The sequence below is a fragment of the Anolis sagrei genome, chromosome 1 (assembly GCF_037176765.1).
Source record: "Anolis sagrei isolate rAnoSag1 chromosome 1, rAnoSag1.mat, whole genome shotgun sequence".
In the NCBI taxonomy this organism is placed as follows: Eukaryota; Metazoa; Chordata; class Lepidosauria; order Squamata; family Dactyloidae; genus Anolis; species Anolis sagrei.
This window is the reverse complement of record NC_090021.1, coordinates 273,995,971-274,014,314: the sequence shown is the minus strand read 5'-3', so window position 1 is coordinate 274,014,314 and position 18,344 is coordinate 273,995,971. Positions and strand designations below refer to the sequence as shown.

At 38.5% G+C, this 18,344-nt stretch overlaps 1 long non-coding RNA gene across 1 annotated transcript in view; it reads left to right on the top strand.

Annotated features, from left to right (window-relative positions):
- The window catches only part of LOC132761848 (uncharacterized), a 42,037-nt gene extending 28,100 nt beyond the window's left edge, over window positions 1–13,937 (top strand). The window contains exons 2-4 of the long non-coding RNA XR_009630001.2: window positions 7,840–7,986; window positions 12,830–12,954; window positions 13,782–13,937. This is a non-coding gene — a long non-coding RNA (uncharacterized lncRNA). The remainder of the gene's footprint in view (window positions 1–7,839; window positions 7,987–12,829; window positions 12,955–13,781) is intronic.
- The last annotated feature ends 4,407 nt before the right edge of the window (window positions 13,938–18,344 follow it).

The window sequence follows — 18,344 nt, the reverse complement described above, 5'->3', positions numbered from 1 at the left end:
ATCCACTGTGCCACCGGGAGCTCCCTGTGACCCAAATTTTAAAGGGTATGAAATTGGTGTGGAAGAATTAGCCATCCAAGACCTACTCCTCAGCTAAGTTGGATAAAACACCTGAGTCCCTGAGTGCAATAAAACTGCTTTGGTTCCAGGGCAAATGCTCAGGGAAATGGCACAGAGAATTCTGTTCCAAGTCTGGAGATTTTACTGGGGCTGGAACTCCAAGGCCATTTCTGTTCTCCCTCACTTTGGTTGTTTAAACTGAAGGTATGGGTTCCCATTCCTGGCCTACACCACAAAGGGGTGCCTTAAGTGTATACTGAGATGTGAACCAATCCTTGTGTCCTACATGATAGCCTATTTAAGACTCACAGACACCAATTAGCCCATAAAAGAAACAGTTTAGGGTAGGTGGAAAAAAAACCCAATTTCCTACCCTGTCCCGGATACAATCCAATAAGTACACTGTTAGTGGGCTTGACAATGGGTCAGCACCAGATCTGAAGTGAGCTCTAGGGCGGGGTTGTGTGATTAAGCTATCCCCACCCCCAAAAAACAATCCCGGCAGGGATTATTTTTCCAAAGGTCTCCATTGCTGAAGGTGAGCAAATCGCCCTCCCTCACTCCAGCAAGCAGGGGTGGAAAGCTAAATGTATTGCTAGTCCTAATTAAAATAGACATTGAATTGCTGGAACAAAGGGCTTATCTACCTTGGGCACAGTGTGGTAAGCATGACCAGGTCTGATGCGGAGCAGTCCATTGCCCTTATGGCCCACTGCTACTATCACCTTTCCTCTACAGTTTGGGAAAAATAGGATGGATTGGGACATATGGGCTTCCCCATGACCACTTCTGGGTGTCTTCAGAACTATGGTGACAGACCAGCGGAGTCAACACAATTTCAACTCAGCCGGACCATGAAGAACAGGCATTCTCAAATTGCAGTCCTACAACTACCAGAAGCCCTAACAACCAGTTCAATGGTCAGAATTTCTGAGAGTTGGAAGCCCAAATAGCTGGATGGTCACAGTTTAAGAATGCCTGATGTAGACTCTGCTCTACCACCACAGCAAGCTATACATGAAGTATCAAGCTGTTTCCAGACCAGCCTCGAGTATTCAAGTTCCATACTGGCATTGCTGCTTCAGAACAGACACGGATTCTGCAAACGTGTTTCCACTTCTCCGCTCTCAAACTGCAGTACTAGTAAGAGCAAAGACCTTTAAGTTGGGCCTAACCTGATTCAGCTCTGCTGGATGGTTATCCTTAATTTTGTTATTGTTTGACACTAGAGCAGCAGAGACAAAGCTCCTGAGAGCTCCTGGCCATCACTCGGGCCCTTTACTGATGTCAGCAAAGGTGCCTCCATGACTTAGAGTGAGGAGGAAGAAAAGGAGTGGGCAACCCCTCTCCTCTCTCTTATCTCCAAGTTAGGCAGGCATCTTTGCTAGAAATCTCCAGAGCCCCATGGCCACCACTGCAGAGACAAATAGCTATAAAAATTTCCTTGTGGTTTGAAATGCAATATCACTAATAATATATAATATTTTTTTAAAAAAGAAAGAAAGAAAAGAAATCACAACACTGGCCAATGTGACTATATAATGAGACTACTTTTAAATCAAAAACAGCTAGCTTTTCACTCCCACATACTCCTGAAAATTTCAGACTACTAAGACACTTCAGAGAAGCTCAGAAACTTTCCTTAACTTCTCCTAACGTGGGGTAAAATTAGTGTAGTCAGATTCTAAGTGATGGTTGAAAACATACTGAGAAGCCAACTTCTGAGGTCTGTGTCTCAGGGCCCTTCCAGACAGTCCCCAAAATGTGAGGCCTGTAGGACTTTTACATGATATGTCCAAATGATGCCTCAGGTAAAAGTGAATTAATTCAGGACAAAGCAGGTAAACCTTGCTTTGTCTCGAATTAATTAGTTACCCCATTAGATTTAGGTCTTCCTGAAAGGCCTGTGTCTGATGGGGTATTGGGCCTGTAAGGACTGACTACCGGGTAGTCCTGGGACTACTCGGGGGGTGAGTCCCCGCAGTCATCTTGCTTCTTCAGGTTTACAAAAGCCTGGAGGAGAAAAATGGACCCCCCCACTCCCAAGCCCTTCCCCCCCCCCCGACTCCCGAGCTTTCCCCCCATGCCCTCAAAATATGAAAGTTTCAGTGTGATGAAGTAGTTAGTTACACATTCATCCTGCATGAAAGTAATTCTTCATCCTCAATAACCATCCTGAGTGTACTTTTGGAAAAAATATACGCAACCACTTCCAGTTTTGCTTTACTAGATTCTACCCTTCCTTTTTCCAGTTTAAAGAAGGATTTTAATACAGACACAAAAAAAAAAATTCTTGCACTTTGCTTTCATGCACCCTTTTCCTAGAGGATCCAGTGATGGATGTTTTCCAGGGGTCTTAGAAAGTTGCAAAAAGTGGCTAGTATGTGGCCTGCTGCATTCTTTGGCATACCTGGGTCCTAAGCCTTTCTTTGAGGTGGGATGTTAAAGGAAAGGGGGGAAAAATCTGTTTTTATCAGAAAAATTACTTTGCTAATAAAAGGTTTACAAACTTATAGTAATTTGACGCAATGGTTTTATTTTTATTTCTGTGTAACTTATTGTCTTGACATCTTGTATTATTGATTCTAATTATTGTTATTGGTTCTGGGTAATTTAAAATATTAGAATATATTATTCTTTTTTAAAAGAAAAGTTTGACAATACTTCAAAAGAATGTGATATATGGTGTCCGATTCCCTTTAGTATATGTCAATCAAGATTCATTTTATGCTCAGCACGGCTTTAAAGGCTCCTGGAAGGTTTTGTCTTGGAATCTAGATGGATTTGGGTTATTGTAGGTTTTTTTCGGGCTATATGGCCATGTTCTAGAGGCATTCTCTCCTGACGTTTTTCCTGCATCTATGGCAAGCATCTTCAGAGGTAGTGAGGTGGATTAGTTCTGAGTCTGTACACCCATCAAGAAGGCCAAAAATCTCCTAATAAAATAAAACTTTTCTAAAAATATATCCAGCTGACATTTTTATACTATGTTTCTCACCCAGTGCTCAGACCATCTGCTACATGTGGGGGTTTATGTCTCACAGAGCAAAAGTAGCTTCAACTTTATTTACTCATTGAGGCTTCCCTGCTACAGTTTTCTTCAACTCTCATGAACTTCTATGTAAAGCAGTCGTATTTTCATTTGAAGTGACATTCTGCCACTGCTACAAAACCCAGTGGGTGGCTCAATATGTCGGAAGAGTCAGCTTCCCTATTCATTTTAACAGACAGGGCTGAGACTTCATCCATGTTGGTCATTTGAAGCTTGTTCCATCATGAAAATTAAAAAGCTGTTCAATTCAATGTCTTGGGGCTGGGCCATGGACAACAATCTAAGATTTAAAAAAATAGGTTAAAACCAAGAAAAAATAGATTAGGAGATGTTGCATAATTTTTATGACTTGTTTTTAACAACTTTTCTATTTATTTAGATTATAATTGTATTTTAATTGAATTACTTTATATTTATCTTTTATTTATTTTGAACCTTATCACTTTTTAAGTTGTTAGCCACTTTAAATCCCAATTTTAGGGGAAAAAAGAGTAGTATAAATGCATTTATGATGACCACTAAAATGGATTCAGAAGGGTATGGATGAAAAATGAAAAGAATCACACTAAGTTACAGCTTTAAGCAAAGGATCCCTGGAATTTATGTTCTGAATTTAGGAAAGCCTAAAAAAGGAGAGAAACACACAAAATAAAAACTAACTTTGAATCTATACATGTGTACATATCATGACTTCAAATGAATATAAAGTATATTAAAAATAAGCTACTATAGAATCAAAGTTCCTTTATCAGAGCATCTCAAAACTACAGCTTTCTCTAAAATCCTTCATACAAACTGTTGTCATCATAATCATGCTCTTTGTCCATTGAACATTATAGATCAGGTTAAATCCTCATAACAACACTCATTTTGTCACCTTTAGCCAATTATAAATTTGCAACTTCATAGGGCTGTTGTTAGCATCATAATGGGGTAAGAATGGGCCACTACATTGATCCATAGTCTATTCCTACATGACAAGGGACTGGACTGGATGGCCCCTGTGGTCTCTTCCAACTCTATAATTCTATGATTCAGCCTCAGTGCCAGAAGTGCCACATGTCATGATGCTTCCTGCATCTGCCTCCTCTTTCTCAGCACACAAAATAAACCCCACCTTCTCCAAGAGTACTTTGAGATGTGCGAGGGAAAATCAATGCCAAATGTAGCATTGTATTATTAGGGTTGTGCATTTGGGGTAAACCTTGACCCATTTTGTGTCTCGGCTTTTGGTGGGGGCCCTGATCCATTTTTGGGAGCCTCCTGAAATTGGGAAGGCTTATAACTGCTTTTGATTTGGGCCCCCCAAAGATCCATTTTCTATTGGACCATTAAGGAGCGGGGGTGGGGGGCTTCCCTCCCAGGCTCCTACTTCCCTGCATGTGTTTTAAGGAGGCTTCTTTCCTGCTGTTTCTACTCTAGAGGAGGCACTTGGTTGTAGGCACTGGAAGGCACCTGCTTGTTTTCTGGGCCTGCATGCAACACCACACACACACTCTCCTTGGAAACTCAGAAAATGAGATTAAGAAAATGCACATGCCTGCCAGTGCCTGTAGCCAAGTGCCTCTTACTCTAGACTGGCAGGCACATGTTCTTACTAGCAAGCACATGATCTTTCTGGGCCTGCACACCACACACACACACACACCTTTCCAAGGCAAGGAGGCAAGTACTAGGACGTGCATGGCTGCAGACAAAAGCAGGGATTAGTTCCAGCTTGCTTTCCGGTCAAGCTGATTTTCATACAGGGAGGGGGCTTCCTGTTTTGTGTTCCCAAAGAAATCAAAGAAATGGGAGAAATTAATTTTGTGCACAACTCTATGCATTATGCACACTGTGATATTTTTAAAAGAGTGAGGTTCACTTCTACTTTTCAATGCCTTTTTGTCTCTATTTCGTCTGCCTGTTTGTTCTAGTTTTTTTTAATGAATGAAATTGATTTATCAGAATTGAGATTTTTTTTTTCTGCTCCTCATCTAAACTTCTGCATATTTGACTCCCAAGTATCACTTCATGAAGCTCATATGAAGCCAGTGAGGGAGGTTCTTCCTTCCTTGAGCCAGATGGCCAATGTAGTTCTCACACCAGTATGTTATCTTGGCTGAGACATGTTGAGATCAGTGTACAAGAATCTCTAGACAGTCAATGCATGCCCTTCATTTTTAGTATCCTCTTTTATTAATGCTATTATATAAGATGACTTTGGCAAAATATTTCCTTTAATACTTTCACATATATTTTTATTGGAAAATTAGCCATAGTGCTCAATAAAGACATTTTCTGGGCACATAACTTTGTGTGGGCACATAATTTTGTCTACCTGGTAAAGCTTTCTAGTTCTCCCTTTTGCTTTTCATTTCTTTTTTCTCAGCCGCTCTTCCACAGATACAATTTTCCCTAAAATTGTATCCTAAAATACAGTTTGGACAACCACAAGCATGCTCTTTATTAGGATTCAAGGAAATCTCTATACTGTCTCCTTTTTTATTTTAATATTAAGGATTTTAAAAAGAAAGTATAACCAGTAATCTAACTTGGCATAAGACCCAGAATCCTATGCACATCTATTCAGAAGGAAACTCCACTGTGTTCCATAGAACAGCAAAAAGTCCTATTGGGTTAAATTGTGGAGAAATATAAGAGTCACACTTAGAACAACTCTTAATGAAGTTTAAGCATCAATCCTGATATGCTATCAGTTATGTGAATGCAATTGACATCAAACTGTACCATGGACCCTAACTATCTCATGATCACACCTGAGTGTGTACATGTGCATACATGCTTTGATTTGGAACATTAATCATACATTTTGTGCATTCCTGTTTAGAAAATATTTTTATTACCAGTGAATGTAAATAATATAATGTCCTTTTGTGGCCTATCCTACTGAAGGTTTTGAAATGTTTTAGAAATTCAAATAATACTAATATGGCTAGTAGCTCTTATGAGTTATCACCTGAGTAAAAGTCCTTCTCATAGTAAGATGAACATTCTTTGCATTCTTGAGTTCTATATTAAGTACCCGTCATCACTCTTATAGATGATCTGAGGGCTCTTCCAGACAGCACAAAAATGTGGGTTTTAACTGGGGTTAAAAAAATCCTGGGGCCTGACTGCAGTTCCCCACACAAACTTGTCAGTCCCAGGATTGGGTCCCTCATCATCCTCACAGGCTTCCTCTATATTGGATCAAGATGTAGGGTGGGTGGGGGACATATGTTGAAAGGTTTTTTTAAAAAAAATCACTCTGTTATACGCTGTACTGTATATGCACACATACGAATATCTTAAGCAGATTCACATGTGCGCATGTTAGTTTCAAAGCATAATGAAGGGACTTTTTAAAAAAACTTCTGCCAGATTTCTCCCTTCCCCAACTGTTTATTTAAGCTCTGTTTGATATTATAACATTTAAAATAAAGAGGCTCAGAGAGTTCTAATTGCTCTCTGTTCATGTTTCCTTTATATCAGCTCTGTGTCCATTTTGCAGCCCAATCAGCTGATCAGCTGTTTCAGGCTTTTTAAAAGAGGTCATGTGCTGGAGCAGTCTCCATAGGGGGAAAGAAAGGAAATGACGTGTTTTTTGTGAGTGCAGGGATATATATTGATGCAAATATGTGCATTTTCCAACAGGAATTTTGCCCCATGTTTACCTCTCCGAACGTATTCTCCCCTATGAACCATCAAGATTATTAAGATCGTCTGGAGAGGCCCTGCTCTCGGTCCCACCGGCCTCGCAAGCGCGTCTGGTGGGGACAAGGGACAGGGCCTTCTCGGTGGTGGCCCCTTGACTCTGCAACTCTCTCCCACTGGAGATCAGAACCGCCCCATCTATCCTGACATTTAGGAAACTGGTGAAGACTTGGTTATGGAGACAGGCATTCGACAAGTGAGCCAACACCCTGAGATATGGATGGAGGGTGATGAGCAACGATTTTAGTGTGACGACTGACCATTATAGTTATTGATTGTAATTGCTGTTTTAATATTTTACTGTAATATGTATTATGATGTTTTATTGAGTGTATGTGATATTATGGTTGGAAACCATAATAGTCCCTCAAGAGAGGTGAGAAGGCTGGTATACAAAACTTTTAAAATTACTATGGCAATTTTAGAAGATTAACAGATGATTTCAGGATTAGATAACCACTAGAAGTCATGGAGTAGTTTTATATTCATTTGCAGCTAATTTTCTGAACTGGAATAATGTTAATCGCTTCTGCTGGAAATACTATTTCAGATTACCTCATATTTCCCTGTTGTAGTTTCCTCATTATTCCTGGGTGTAGGCTATCTACAGTTCTTTTTCTTTTAAAAAATGTTACACTAGTGCAAGATACTGGATTGCTTGCTACAAGCAACTTTGAAAGTGGTTGTCTTGGGTACCTTCAAATATAAGTAATAAGTGTCTTAAAACAAAGACTGGGAAATGAAATATTTCATAATTGCCATTGCGATTGCTTTAGTGGGCCTGCTGCAATATATTTATATATTTATTCCAGAGGGTGGGGGTAGGGTACTTATTTCAATTCTTGGTCTGATTTATAGACCAGAGACATTTTAATAAATGCACCCGTCACTTCTGCAGGATGGATGGCTTGTTGGAAACCATTCCATGTAGTGCTGCTCTGATGAAGGCTTGCTGCTCTGTCAATGTACAAACCCAATCACTTGAACATTAAATTTTAATCTGTACAAAATTACTTTTTTTTTGTTCATAGGGCCTACTCAGTGTATTCTGTATGAGAAGAGAAAGCTGAGCTGTGAATATACAAGTGTTGAGAAAGGGGAGAAAAAGGGGCATCAGTGGGACTGATGTGAAATTGAAGTTTTACTTGGGTACAGAATATTAAAACTTGATTAAATAGGTAAGAAGGATTTCCATTTCATCTTCATTTGGCATGGTTTATTTGATCTCCCCACCCCCCTTTCCTTTGCTAATTCTCAGTATGTGTGCATGTGTTCCTCCCAGTATGCTGCTCTATAGATTCCTAAGCATGCCTGAATAGCTTACTAAGTGATTTCCCCCCACCCTTTTTTTTTTAAAAAAAATAATTAATCACATGAAGTAAGTAACGGGATACTCTTTTCTCACACACCTCATAAACTGAAGAGTGGGGATAAACCTTATGAAAATAACGAAGGAATGGGTGACAAGATGATCTTATTTAAGCAGTGTACATCTATAAAATTACAATATACTTAAAATGATAAAAAAATCTTAAATCTTAAAAGTACACAACTGAGAAAAAAACTAAAAACAATTAGCAAACAAGACCAGCAGTACCTTCTGCATTCAATTTGCCTTTTAAGATCACTCTGACCAAAAGGTCATGAGTTCGAAGCCAGCCCGGGTTGGAGTGGGTTTCCAACCAATTGTGTAGCCTGTTGTCGACCTTTGCAACCCGAAAGACAGTTACATCTGTCAAGTAGGAAAATTAGGTACCACCTTAAAGTGTGGGGAGGCTAAATTGACTAATTTATGAGGCCATAAAAAAGACTCCAGCAAAGCACTCCAGCAAAAAAGCATGTGGGGAATGCGGAAGTACTTCATCAGTGTCGCAGATGGACGATGAAAGCGACAGCTCCCCAGGTGGCCAGAAAAAGTTAAATAGCCTCTGTGTATGTCTGTATATGTTGTATGTTAAAATTGACATTGAATGTTTGCCATATATGTGTACATGTAATCCGCCCTGAGTCCCCTGCGGGGTGAGAAGGGTGGAATATAAATGCTGTAAATAAATAAATAATAATTTTTATCTCACTGTTTGGATCCCCAAATATGTATAAATGGTGTGCATATATTCACTTCATACATTTAATGAAATTGGGGTATACTTGCTTGAAGAGTAATGTTTGGCTCTAGACCAAAAGTAAGTGCATCACCATCATTTCCAAAAACAAAAAAGTGAAGTTCTAGAAATATGGAGAAAGAGAACTTTTTGGTATTTTGGAATGCCCAAAAGGTGGCAAAACCTCTATGCCCCTAGAATGATTCAGTTAGATCTTTGGGAGTGGTTGATAGAATTGACAGGTGCTCATGGAAGCAATGTTCACAAGTTAATACCATGTTTGGAACTAGAAGAGAACTGCTCAAGAAAATGATACCAAATTCATAAAACAGCCATCCTTTCAAAACCATCATAAACATAGATACCATAGTCATTTTATTCAACTAGGGACACATCTACATACGCTTCACTGTCAATCTCCATCCCACAGAGCAGTGGAGTGGTGTCCAGACCAGCCAGTGGGACTTAGATGTCTCCATCACTGCCTTTGGATCAATATGAAAAAAATTCTCCCTTCTTTTCCCTGTTCATGTGGGCACCTCTGTTAATGTCAGCTAAAGTTCAAGGAGTTTGACCTCCATGGCCTTTTACTGCAGTGAGTGGACAACATAAGCTTTAGTATATGGAAAAGGGAGTTGTGACACTGTGTGAACAGCTGATCATTTCAGTTTAGAGTGGGTATATCTGTACACATTAATCCTGGAGTGTGGGGCCGCTCTGGAATTTCACTAAAATTTGGAAGCATTCCATGACTTCTTGTAATGTGGACCAGAAGGCCACATTATGAATCAGGATGTCATTTGGTTCAACCTCTGCATGAAATTGAGATGTTGGGCCAGTGCAAACAGATCATGATTTTGCTATGAATTGCACTAGGAAGAAATTTCCTAGACCTGGCTTATCAAAGAAAAAAGGAAAGGGAAAAGACTAATCTTCCAAGCAAGTAAGGTGGACAGAAAAACAAAGACAGCAGTATTAGAAGGTCTTCCCCTAGCTTCACTGACACTTCCATCTGTCACGAGGTCATTTACCGAAACATCAGTCTTGGTAAGGTGAATAGATTCTCTTTGCATTTAATGGTTGGTCAGAGAAACATCATTGCTTTCCCTAGATGTGTGCCATTAGAGAAGAAATTTATTAAACTGCAATTCCTCCATTTTGGAAAGCTATCTTAGTTTTGAACTTGCTCCTTTTAAATAATAAACCTGGGAGAAAGCTTACTGTTTCCCATGTTAAAGTTGGATAAAACTGATCAGGCATCCAACTCACAAATGACTCATACTTAAGAATGGGTGTGAGACAACAGAAAGTGAGGGAAATCTACCCCTATTTAAAATGTACCTGTTCCGACTTACATATACATTCAACTTAAAAATAAACCTATGGAAGCTATCTTGTTCAGAACTTGGCAAGCTAGTAATTTTATCTTGTTTTTGTAATTGAGTATTTCTTGTAATTTTAAGATTTTATGGTTGTATGATTCTCTGAGAGCAGAGTGCACAAGACAGCACCAATGCCAGCCAGCATACTGTTCCAAAGATGAATGTAATTCTTTTGCTGGTGATTTTGAATATATCACAGAAGGATGTGATCTATAGAAGTGAAAGAACTGTGTATTTTTCTGCTTCCACTTGGATCAAATATTGTTAGCTGAGGAAGTTTAGCTAGGAAATGCCCATGATATTTAGTGACATATAGCTTCCTATAAATCTGCTCATAACTACCTGCAGAAAGCAAGACATTATAGCTAGTGAGAAAAATGTGTCTTTTATTATATATGATCAACTGAGTTGGAGAATCGTATGCCTTTCTGAGATGAATCTAGGTGTATAATAAGCACACTTTGAAAATTAATTAAATTGAGCTGGTTTCTTTTAATGCAACAGGCTGGTGTTTCCTTAGCTATAGAAAATGCCTGAAGGTTGATGGTTTATTAAGAAGGCACTCTAAGTTGATTCTCAGCAATTGATTCTCAGACATTCTGTTTTATTGTTTATCAATTACTTAAGGAAAGGAAGAATTAGGACTGAAGGAATTGATTTATCTTTTATTACATGAAGTGGAAATAACAAAATGGAGATGTGGGGATATATATGTTACAATATTTAATAATTAAAGAAAGCTAGTGGAAGAAGGTGTGTGAGGAACATTGGCATCAAGTGGGCCATAAAACTTTGAAAATATCAGTACCTCAAGGACACAGTGGGGAACGATGGAATATATTTCTTCGTGTAAAAGTTCACAGGTTCAAAAGCTGACTTATTCAGCTTGGTTTGATTGCCCCACATCTGATCTGCTTCCATCCCCACCCCACAGTCAGGCTCATTGCTGATCCATCTCACATCTGATCCTATTACAGCCCTTCTTCCCAGCGAGACAGTGTTTAAATTATTATGCTGAGAGACCCATGTGATAACATTTAATAACATAATAAATATTAAGCATACACATACCCAATGTTAAGATGGAATCTATTTTCATGAGTCTTTTTTCAAATATTTAGGTGGAATCTCCTTTCTTGCAATGTAATCCATTGTACCATGTCTTTGTCTCCAGAGTAGCAGAAAGCAAGCTTGCCCTCTTCTCAATGTGATAGCCTTTCAAATATTTAAACATGACTACCATTTTCCTTCTCAGCCTTCTTTTCTCCAAGCTAAACATACCCAGCTCCCTACATAATTTCTCATATGGCTTGACCTTCATACCTTTTACCATTTTAGTCACCCTTCTTTGGACATGTTCCAGAGTGTCAACATGGTTCTTGAGTTGTGATGCCCAGAACTGTACACAGTATTCCAGATGAGGTCTGACCAAAGCAGAATAGAGTACTACTATGAGTTCCCTTGATCTAGATACTATATTCCTTTTGATTCAGCTTGCAATTTCATTTGCTTTTTTAGCTAATCCATCACACAGTTGCCTACCACCCCTCAATTCCACTCTGATGCCAATTAAGGTCACATGTAAAAAAAACCCTTTTTCCCCCTAAAACTACAGAAAAGAAATATGTTTTTAAAAATTGCATCAAAGTCTGACATACCTGCATTCACTTTGGAGAAGCAGAGTATGTGCCAGCAGTACAAGGACCTGTGTGAGTATGGATTTTTTTTTGCCCATGTGGATAGGGCCTCAGAGCTTGTTGGAAGTTTATCTGTTTCCCTACCTTCAAGTTTTTTTTATCGTGTCAGGAGCGACTTGAGAAACTGCAAGTCGCTTCTGGTGTCAGAGAATTGACTATCTGCAAGGATGTTGGCCAGGAGATACCTGGATGTTTTTTGATGTGTTAACATCCTTGTGGAAGTATTCTCTCATGTCCCCACATGAGGAGCTGGAGCTGATAGAGAAAGCTCACCCACACTCTCCCCGAATTAGAACCTGTGTCCTGTCAGTCTTCAGTTCTGCTGACACAGGGGTTTAACCTACTGCACCACCAAGGGCTCCTACCTTCAAGTGACTGGTATGGATATGATTCCTAAATTAGTGCAGTTTTGATATTTCACTCTCTGGTTGAACTTTTGTATTTTGATATTTTTAATTTATTTTTCATTTCATTCTGTGAGATTTTTTGCTCAAAAGAAATTGTTTGTGCAAACGGAAACAATATATGCCATGCAAAAACTGTTTCTTGCACAAAAGGGCATCCATTTACATGGCAGAGGATTCAGGGGACGTGGACAAGAAGATAGGATACTTTAGGGTCACTCAAATTATGTCATCTATTACTACTGCCTTTTTGGATGCTTTCTTGACTCTTCAGTCCTAAGCATTGTTTTGACTTTTAACATTACATTGAATCAGTGGAAGGATTTGTGACATACATTTATTGATTCCTTGTTTACCCATATACTTCAATGACACCTGTTGTTGGGATAACATTAAGAACGAACTCCGCGTGAGTAATTTTCTTTCTTCCCCTTAGGGGCAAAGGGCTCTCCAAGACTTGCTTCCTCTTTCTTCCTTGCAAAAGAAAAGATGAAAACTGCATTCAGATGTGACAGTGGGAAAGGAGACTGATCACGTCATCCATCTACTACACTGAACAAAGTGAGACAACATCAGTACATTAAGTACAAGAGCAATACACATTTATCATACTCTGAAATAGCTTCCTAGCTGTATCATCATCATCAGCCTTTCTTTTTCTGAGGGGGAGGGTGTCACACAAGAGGTATTGACCGTCTGTTGCATTACGTGAAGCAGACTCAAACATTTTATTAACAAAGGAGGGTCCCTAAGTCCCAATGTATTCAGGTATATCAATACAATAATTCCATCCCTATTTGTTGTCCATCTGTATATATATCTGTTTAAAAAATTGAAAAATATAGATGTACACAGGTTATAATTCTACTCAGTAGTTAGTTATACAATGTGTGCTACTGCATTGCTATGGAGCTTTTCAATGTCATCACAAAAGCAAGCATCATAAAAGGGTACTATAAAAAAGGATATAATAAACATGAATGAAATGGCTCAGACACACTAAGGAAAAAGCCTTTCATTTATTGAAAAGGAGAAATGTCTTATAAGGTTAAAGATGAAACTGAGTCACTTAGATTTGAACCCATATCTCCATATATATGAGCACTTTCTCCACTCTACCATACCAGTTGGATCATAACTACTAGAAATGGAATAGTAAGTACTAGAAAATATGTATTTGTCTATGTGTCATTATTGACAGTCTCTTTTCCTCAACACAACAATTGTTAAAAAAAACAGAAACACCAATGATATTGCATGAGTGTGTTGGGGGGAATCAAGGGTTAGAAAATAGTATATAAGTGATTACAATGTGTTCTAGCAGCTAGAGGATTGCTAAACTGTGAAAATCACCGGATGATCTTGTTTTTTGCCACTTTCTCTTACAGGATTGTTGTGAGGATAAAGTGAGAGGGGAAGAGAGCCATGCATGATATCTTCAGCTCACTGGGGAAAAGGAGTGTACCAAATGAGAAAGTGTTGTTAAAGAATCAAAAGCAAAATAAAGTGTTATGCCAAGATCTTCTGCACTTTGATTATTTTGACATATCATCATATGCTTCTTATCTTAAATAATGTGCTGTGAGATTGCACTGCTTATCCAATAGATTGCCTGAAGGTCTGAATGTTGTGTGTCTTGGACACCTAAATGCTATAATGGATTACAGGGAAGTGAACATTCATTTTGATTAGACTGCTGATCTAGCTCTTGCATGGGGGACCACCAAAGAAGATCAGTTGCTGTAGGCTATATTTCAGAAGACGAAACTGGCAAAACCACCTCTGTGTATTTCTTGCCTTAGGAAAATCTATTAAATGTATGTAGTTATCTTAAGCTGATAGGCAACCTGAAAGCATACACATACACAACACACACACACTCACACGATACCTCTATGAGAGGCTACTCTTGGAAAATGTTTGGAAGCAGGAGTCAATACAAAATTAAGCAGGCTGGCAATTGTCAGATATGTGTTTCAGAAACCACATAACATTGATTTTCACAAGCAATTTACTAGCTTCCAATTTGCTTCCAAGCTCAATTCATGGTGTTGGTCTTAACTTATAAAGCTCCCAATGACTTGAGACCACATTCTTTGAAATATCACCTTCGCCCCCATGAGCCTGCCTGAAATCTAATATTCTCAGTGGAAGCCTTGTCGCTAGATATGACAAGGCTTTTTCTGAAGTAGAATCCTGACTCGAACCTCCCTCCCAAGGGAATCTAGTCTGACTCCAACCTTTGAGTTTCTAGTAGGCAGCACAGATGAAATTATTTTGCTTAGTCTCTGTTTCTTAAAATTAAGGATGGAAGCAGTGGCTGTTTTTAGCAGGTTTACGTTATTTGTGGGTTTTCTATGTGCATGTCTATTCCTTCTGTCTGATTCTTCAAAGTACAATTGGCAAACAATGAGATTAGCCAATTACACATTAAGATTTCTAATAAAAGCACCAAATCAATGTGAAATGGTAAAGATGTATATGTTTGTTTTCTGTGACCATATGTGATGAAATAAAGTGTTGTTGTTTTTTTGTGAATTATTGGCTGCTATTTTCCAATGTTATAATTCATTTATAATGTTTAAAGAATCTAATTTAATGTTAAATTAGATTGGGGATTATTTCTATGGGTGTGACTAACTAAGGGACAATGTGTTAGGAGAATGTGATTTTAAAATGAGTCAAAATAGCTTTCTTACTACCATTGAGTAGAATCAATCTAAAAAACTAAAACTAAAAATAAAAATAAAAGTTCTATCAGGTGAGTAGATAACAAGTCTGTGTCACTATTTCACAATATCTTTAGTAAAAAAAAAAGAACTGGGGAGAAATGGGGAGACTTTGCAGTATTACCTTCTAGAGGGATGGAGCAAGAACATGTTTGAAATGTTGTACAAATAAAAGAGATTTTACCTAAACACTAGGGATATTTTATTTTTACTTTAAGAGTGGAATAAATTACTTCAGAAGGTAGTGAACTCTCTATTTTTGGAGGCCTTTAAAGCAAACATTGATGACCCTAATGATCCCTTCAAATTCTCATACAACCTCATCATATGGGCTTTCAGCCACGTCCTAGGACTCTGCCGAGACACAGCTAGGACAGAACATGATGGAGCCCGTCACATGACGCAGGCTCTGTGCTGTGCCTTGGCAGTGTGCTAAGCTCCAGTCCTAAGAACATGAGTGTCTACACATGTTTTCATAGGACAAACCAGGACCATACAGATTTCAGCGAGGGATGGCAAGAGGATGATGTGGGGTGCAGCCAGAAGATTTACCTAGCTGCCCAATGGATTTGACACACTGCCCCACAGATATCCCATTGTGCCCCAACTTAAGGATCTCCGTGTGATGAGGTTCATAGTCTATGAATCTGTGATTCTGTGTGCCTGAGATCATGATGAAATATCATAGAAAATGGTCATGTTTTAAGAGCTGTTTTGACAAGTCTTTGTGATTATGTTTGCACCCTCAACTGAATGAAGATAACAAATATCTCACATCAATTCACAATCTTTTTCCTGTGAGAGGGAGACCATTAAAAATTTAAAGCATTATCTGCACAGGTATGATTAAGAGTTTTATTGATCAGCACTATCATGTTGAATTAAGCCCAGGGGTTATGCAAACCCAGATATACTCTGCAAAATGTTTCTGCCTTTTAGAGGTGTAAATATTGCTTACTTCAGTCTTACATGCAAGAAGGAATTATTTGAAAAGTTTTCTCCAAGGCAAGTAAGATTAGGAGAGTTTTTGCACATTCTTGATAAGTTTTTTACATTTCAGAACACATTCTTTGAAATTTTTGTTTTTGCAAAACAATGTGTTTACACAAAAAAACAATTTGCTATATCCAATATCCCCTCTGCATAGTACAAATGCTGGAATATCACTGACTAAGTGATAATATGTGATGTGCAATGCACAACATTGTGGAATGTGTGATGATATAACTTCCACCATAATCAAGAGAATACATTGTTACATTATAATGGATAATTCCTCGCTTGTGCATAAAATAACTTTTGCATGCAAATATCACTGTCAGGATGCAAATTATTATGTGTTTGTATAACATTGTTGTTGTAATTATTTATGTTCTACATTTCTTCCAAAATTGGAACTCAATGTATTTTACAATTTCAAAATGCAAAATATAGATAGAAATGAACATTTAAATTGAATTAAACTGTTCAAAATATTAAAACAGTTTAAAATTGAAGACATAAAATGTAATTAAAAGGACAGGAAGCAATTAAAAACCTTTCAGTTTTAAACGGTACAGCAACCTCAGTCTATTCTTTTAAAATGTTTTAAAACCTTATTTAAAGAAAGGGGTTTTAGTCTACCAGAAGGGCAACAGAAAGGTTACCATTCTGGCTTCCTTAAAAAGGGAGTCTTTGGGCCCTTTCACATAGCCAACTCATAATATCAAGGTAGATAATCCACAATATCTGCTTTGAACTGGATTATCTGAGTCCACAATGCCATATAATCCAGTTCAATGTGGATTTTATAAACTGTGTGGAAGGGGCCCTAGAGGCTGGGGGCAGACACCAAGAAGGCCCTCTCTTGCATGACCACAAGTCATGGCTGGTTGAGGGACTGACAAAAGAGCATCCTCAGAGATCTCAAGCCCCTTGCACACAGCTGTATAAAACCCACATTGAACTGGACTATATGACAGTATGGAATCAGATAATCCAGTTCAAAACAGATAATGTGGATTAGCTACCTTGATATTCTGGGTTATATGGCTGTTTGGAAGAGCTCTCATATAGCCTGGAACTGAGGCATATACCATAAAAACATTTTTTTAATCCTTGTATATTTTTGCTCCCAAACCACCCACTGGTAAAATGAACCCACCGTTTATATCCAGCATGCATGAAGCCTACATTTAGGTTCATGACTTTATTTATTTGCTTATAGCATGTGCATGTTGTGCGTCTGTGTTTTCTCAACTTGGAAGGGCCCCCATGGATAGATGGAGCTATCCTATCTACCCTTGCCAGGGAGTGCCATGGGAGTCCTACAGCGAAAGCATTGTCACATGCATACACCAACCCTAGCCTCATAACATGTAATGCAGCCCCCATTGAGGATTTTATCCACAGATGCAAATATAGGTATGCCCTGTCTTGGAGGATTATATGCCAAGGATAAATTCATTAAAAATTTCAGACAAGTAAATATTGAATGCTATAGAAAGACCAGTGAATGCTGTTGGTCAATAAATAAAATAAAGCATCCTTTCTGCCAAGCAATGGCAACAAATATCTGAGAGCAAGCGTACCAAGGAGCTGTGAGAAGAGGCTAATTTATTCAAAGCTCAGAGGTTATCCACTTTGATAACTAAGCCTAAATGTTCTCCTACAGCTATGCAATATACATGTCACATCTCTAGGCTTGGCCATGCATGACCAGGTCTGTTCATTCTCTTTCTCAGAGATTCAGGCAAGCTTCGTTTCTATACGATTCAAATAAGACAATGTTAGCTCCGGGCTTCTGACATGATTTCTCCCACACAGAGCAGTCCTCACAATATTTTTCTTGTCCATTCACAATTTAAAACATTGTGTTTGATATGCAAATTAACCCCCATAGTGCAGCGTTTCTCCCCCTCTTCTGGATATTTCAAGAACTGCAGGCACTCCCCAAAACAGTGTTTTTGCGGTAAAAAAAAATTCAACATACTGGAATTGTTTGTACCACAGGAATATTAAGTCACTTACTAATAAGTAAGTTCTGGTATTTACTGCTGAGTAAACATGCACAGGATCAAGCTGTTAAGATATATTTATATCCTATTCCATCTCTCCAATTTTCTGTATACTTTGCTGTGCAGGAGACATTCTGTCTTGCTGATATGTCATCTCCCAAAATGTCAACACCTGGGAGCAAATGTTTGTGGAATACAAATGCAGCTGTGTCTTCAAACTTAAAGT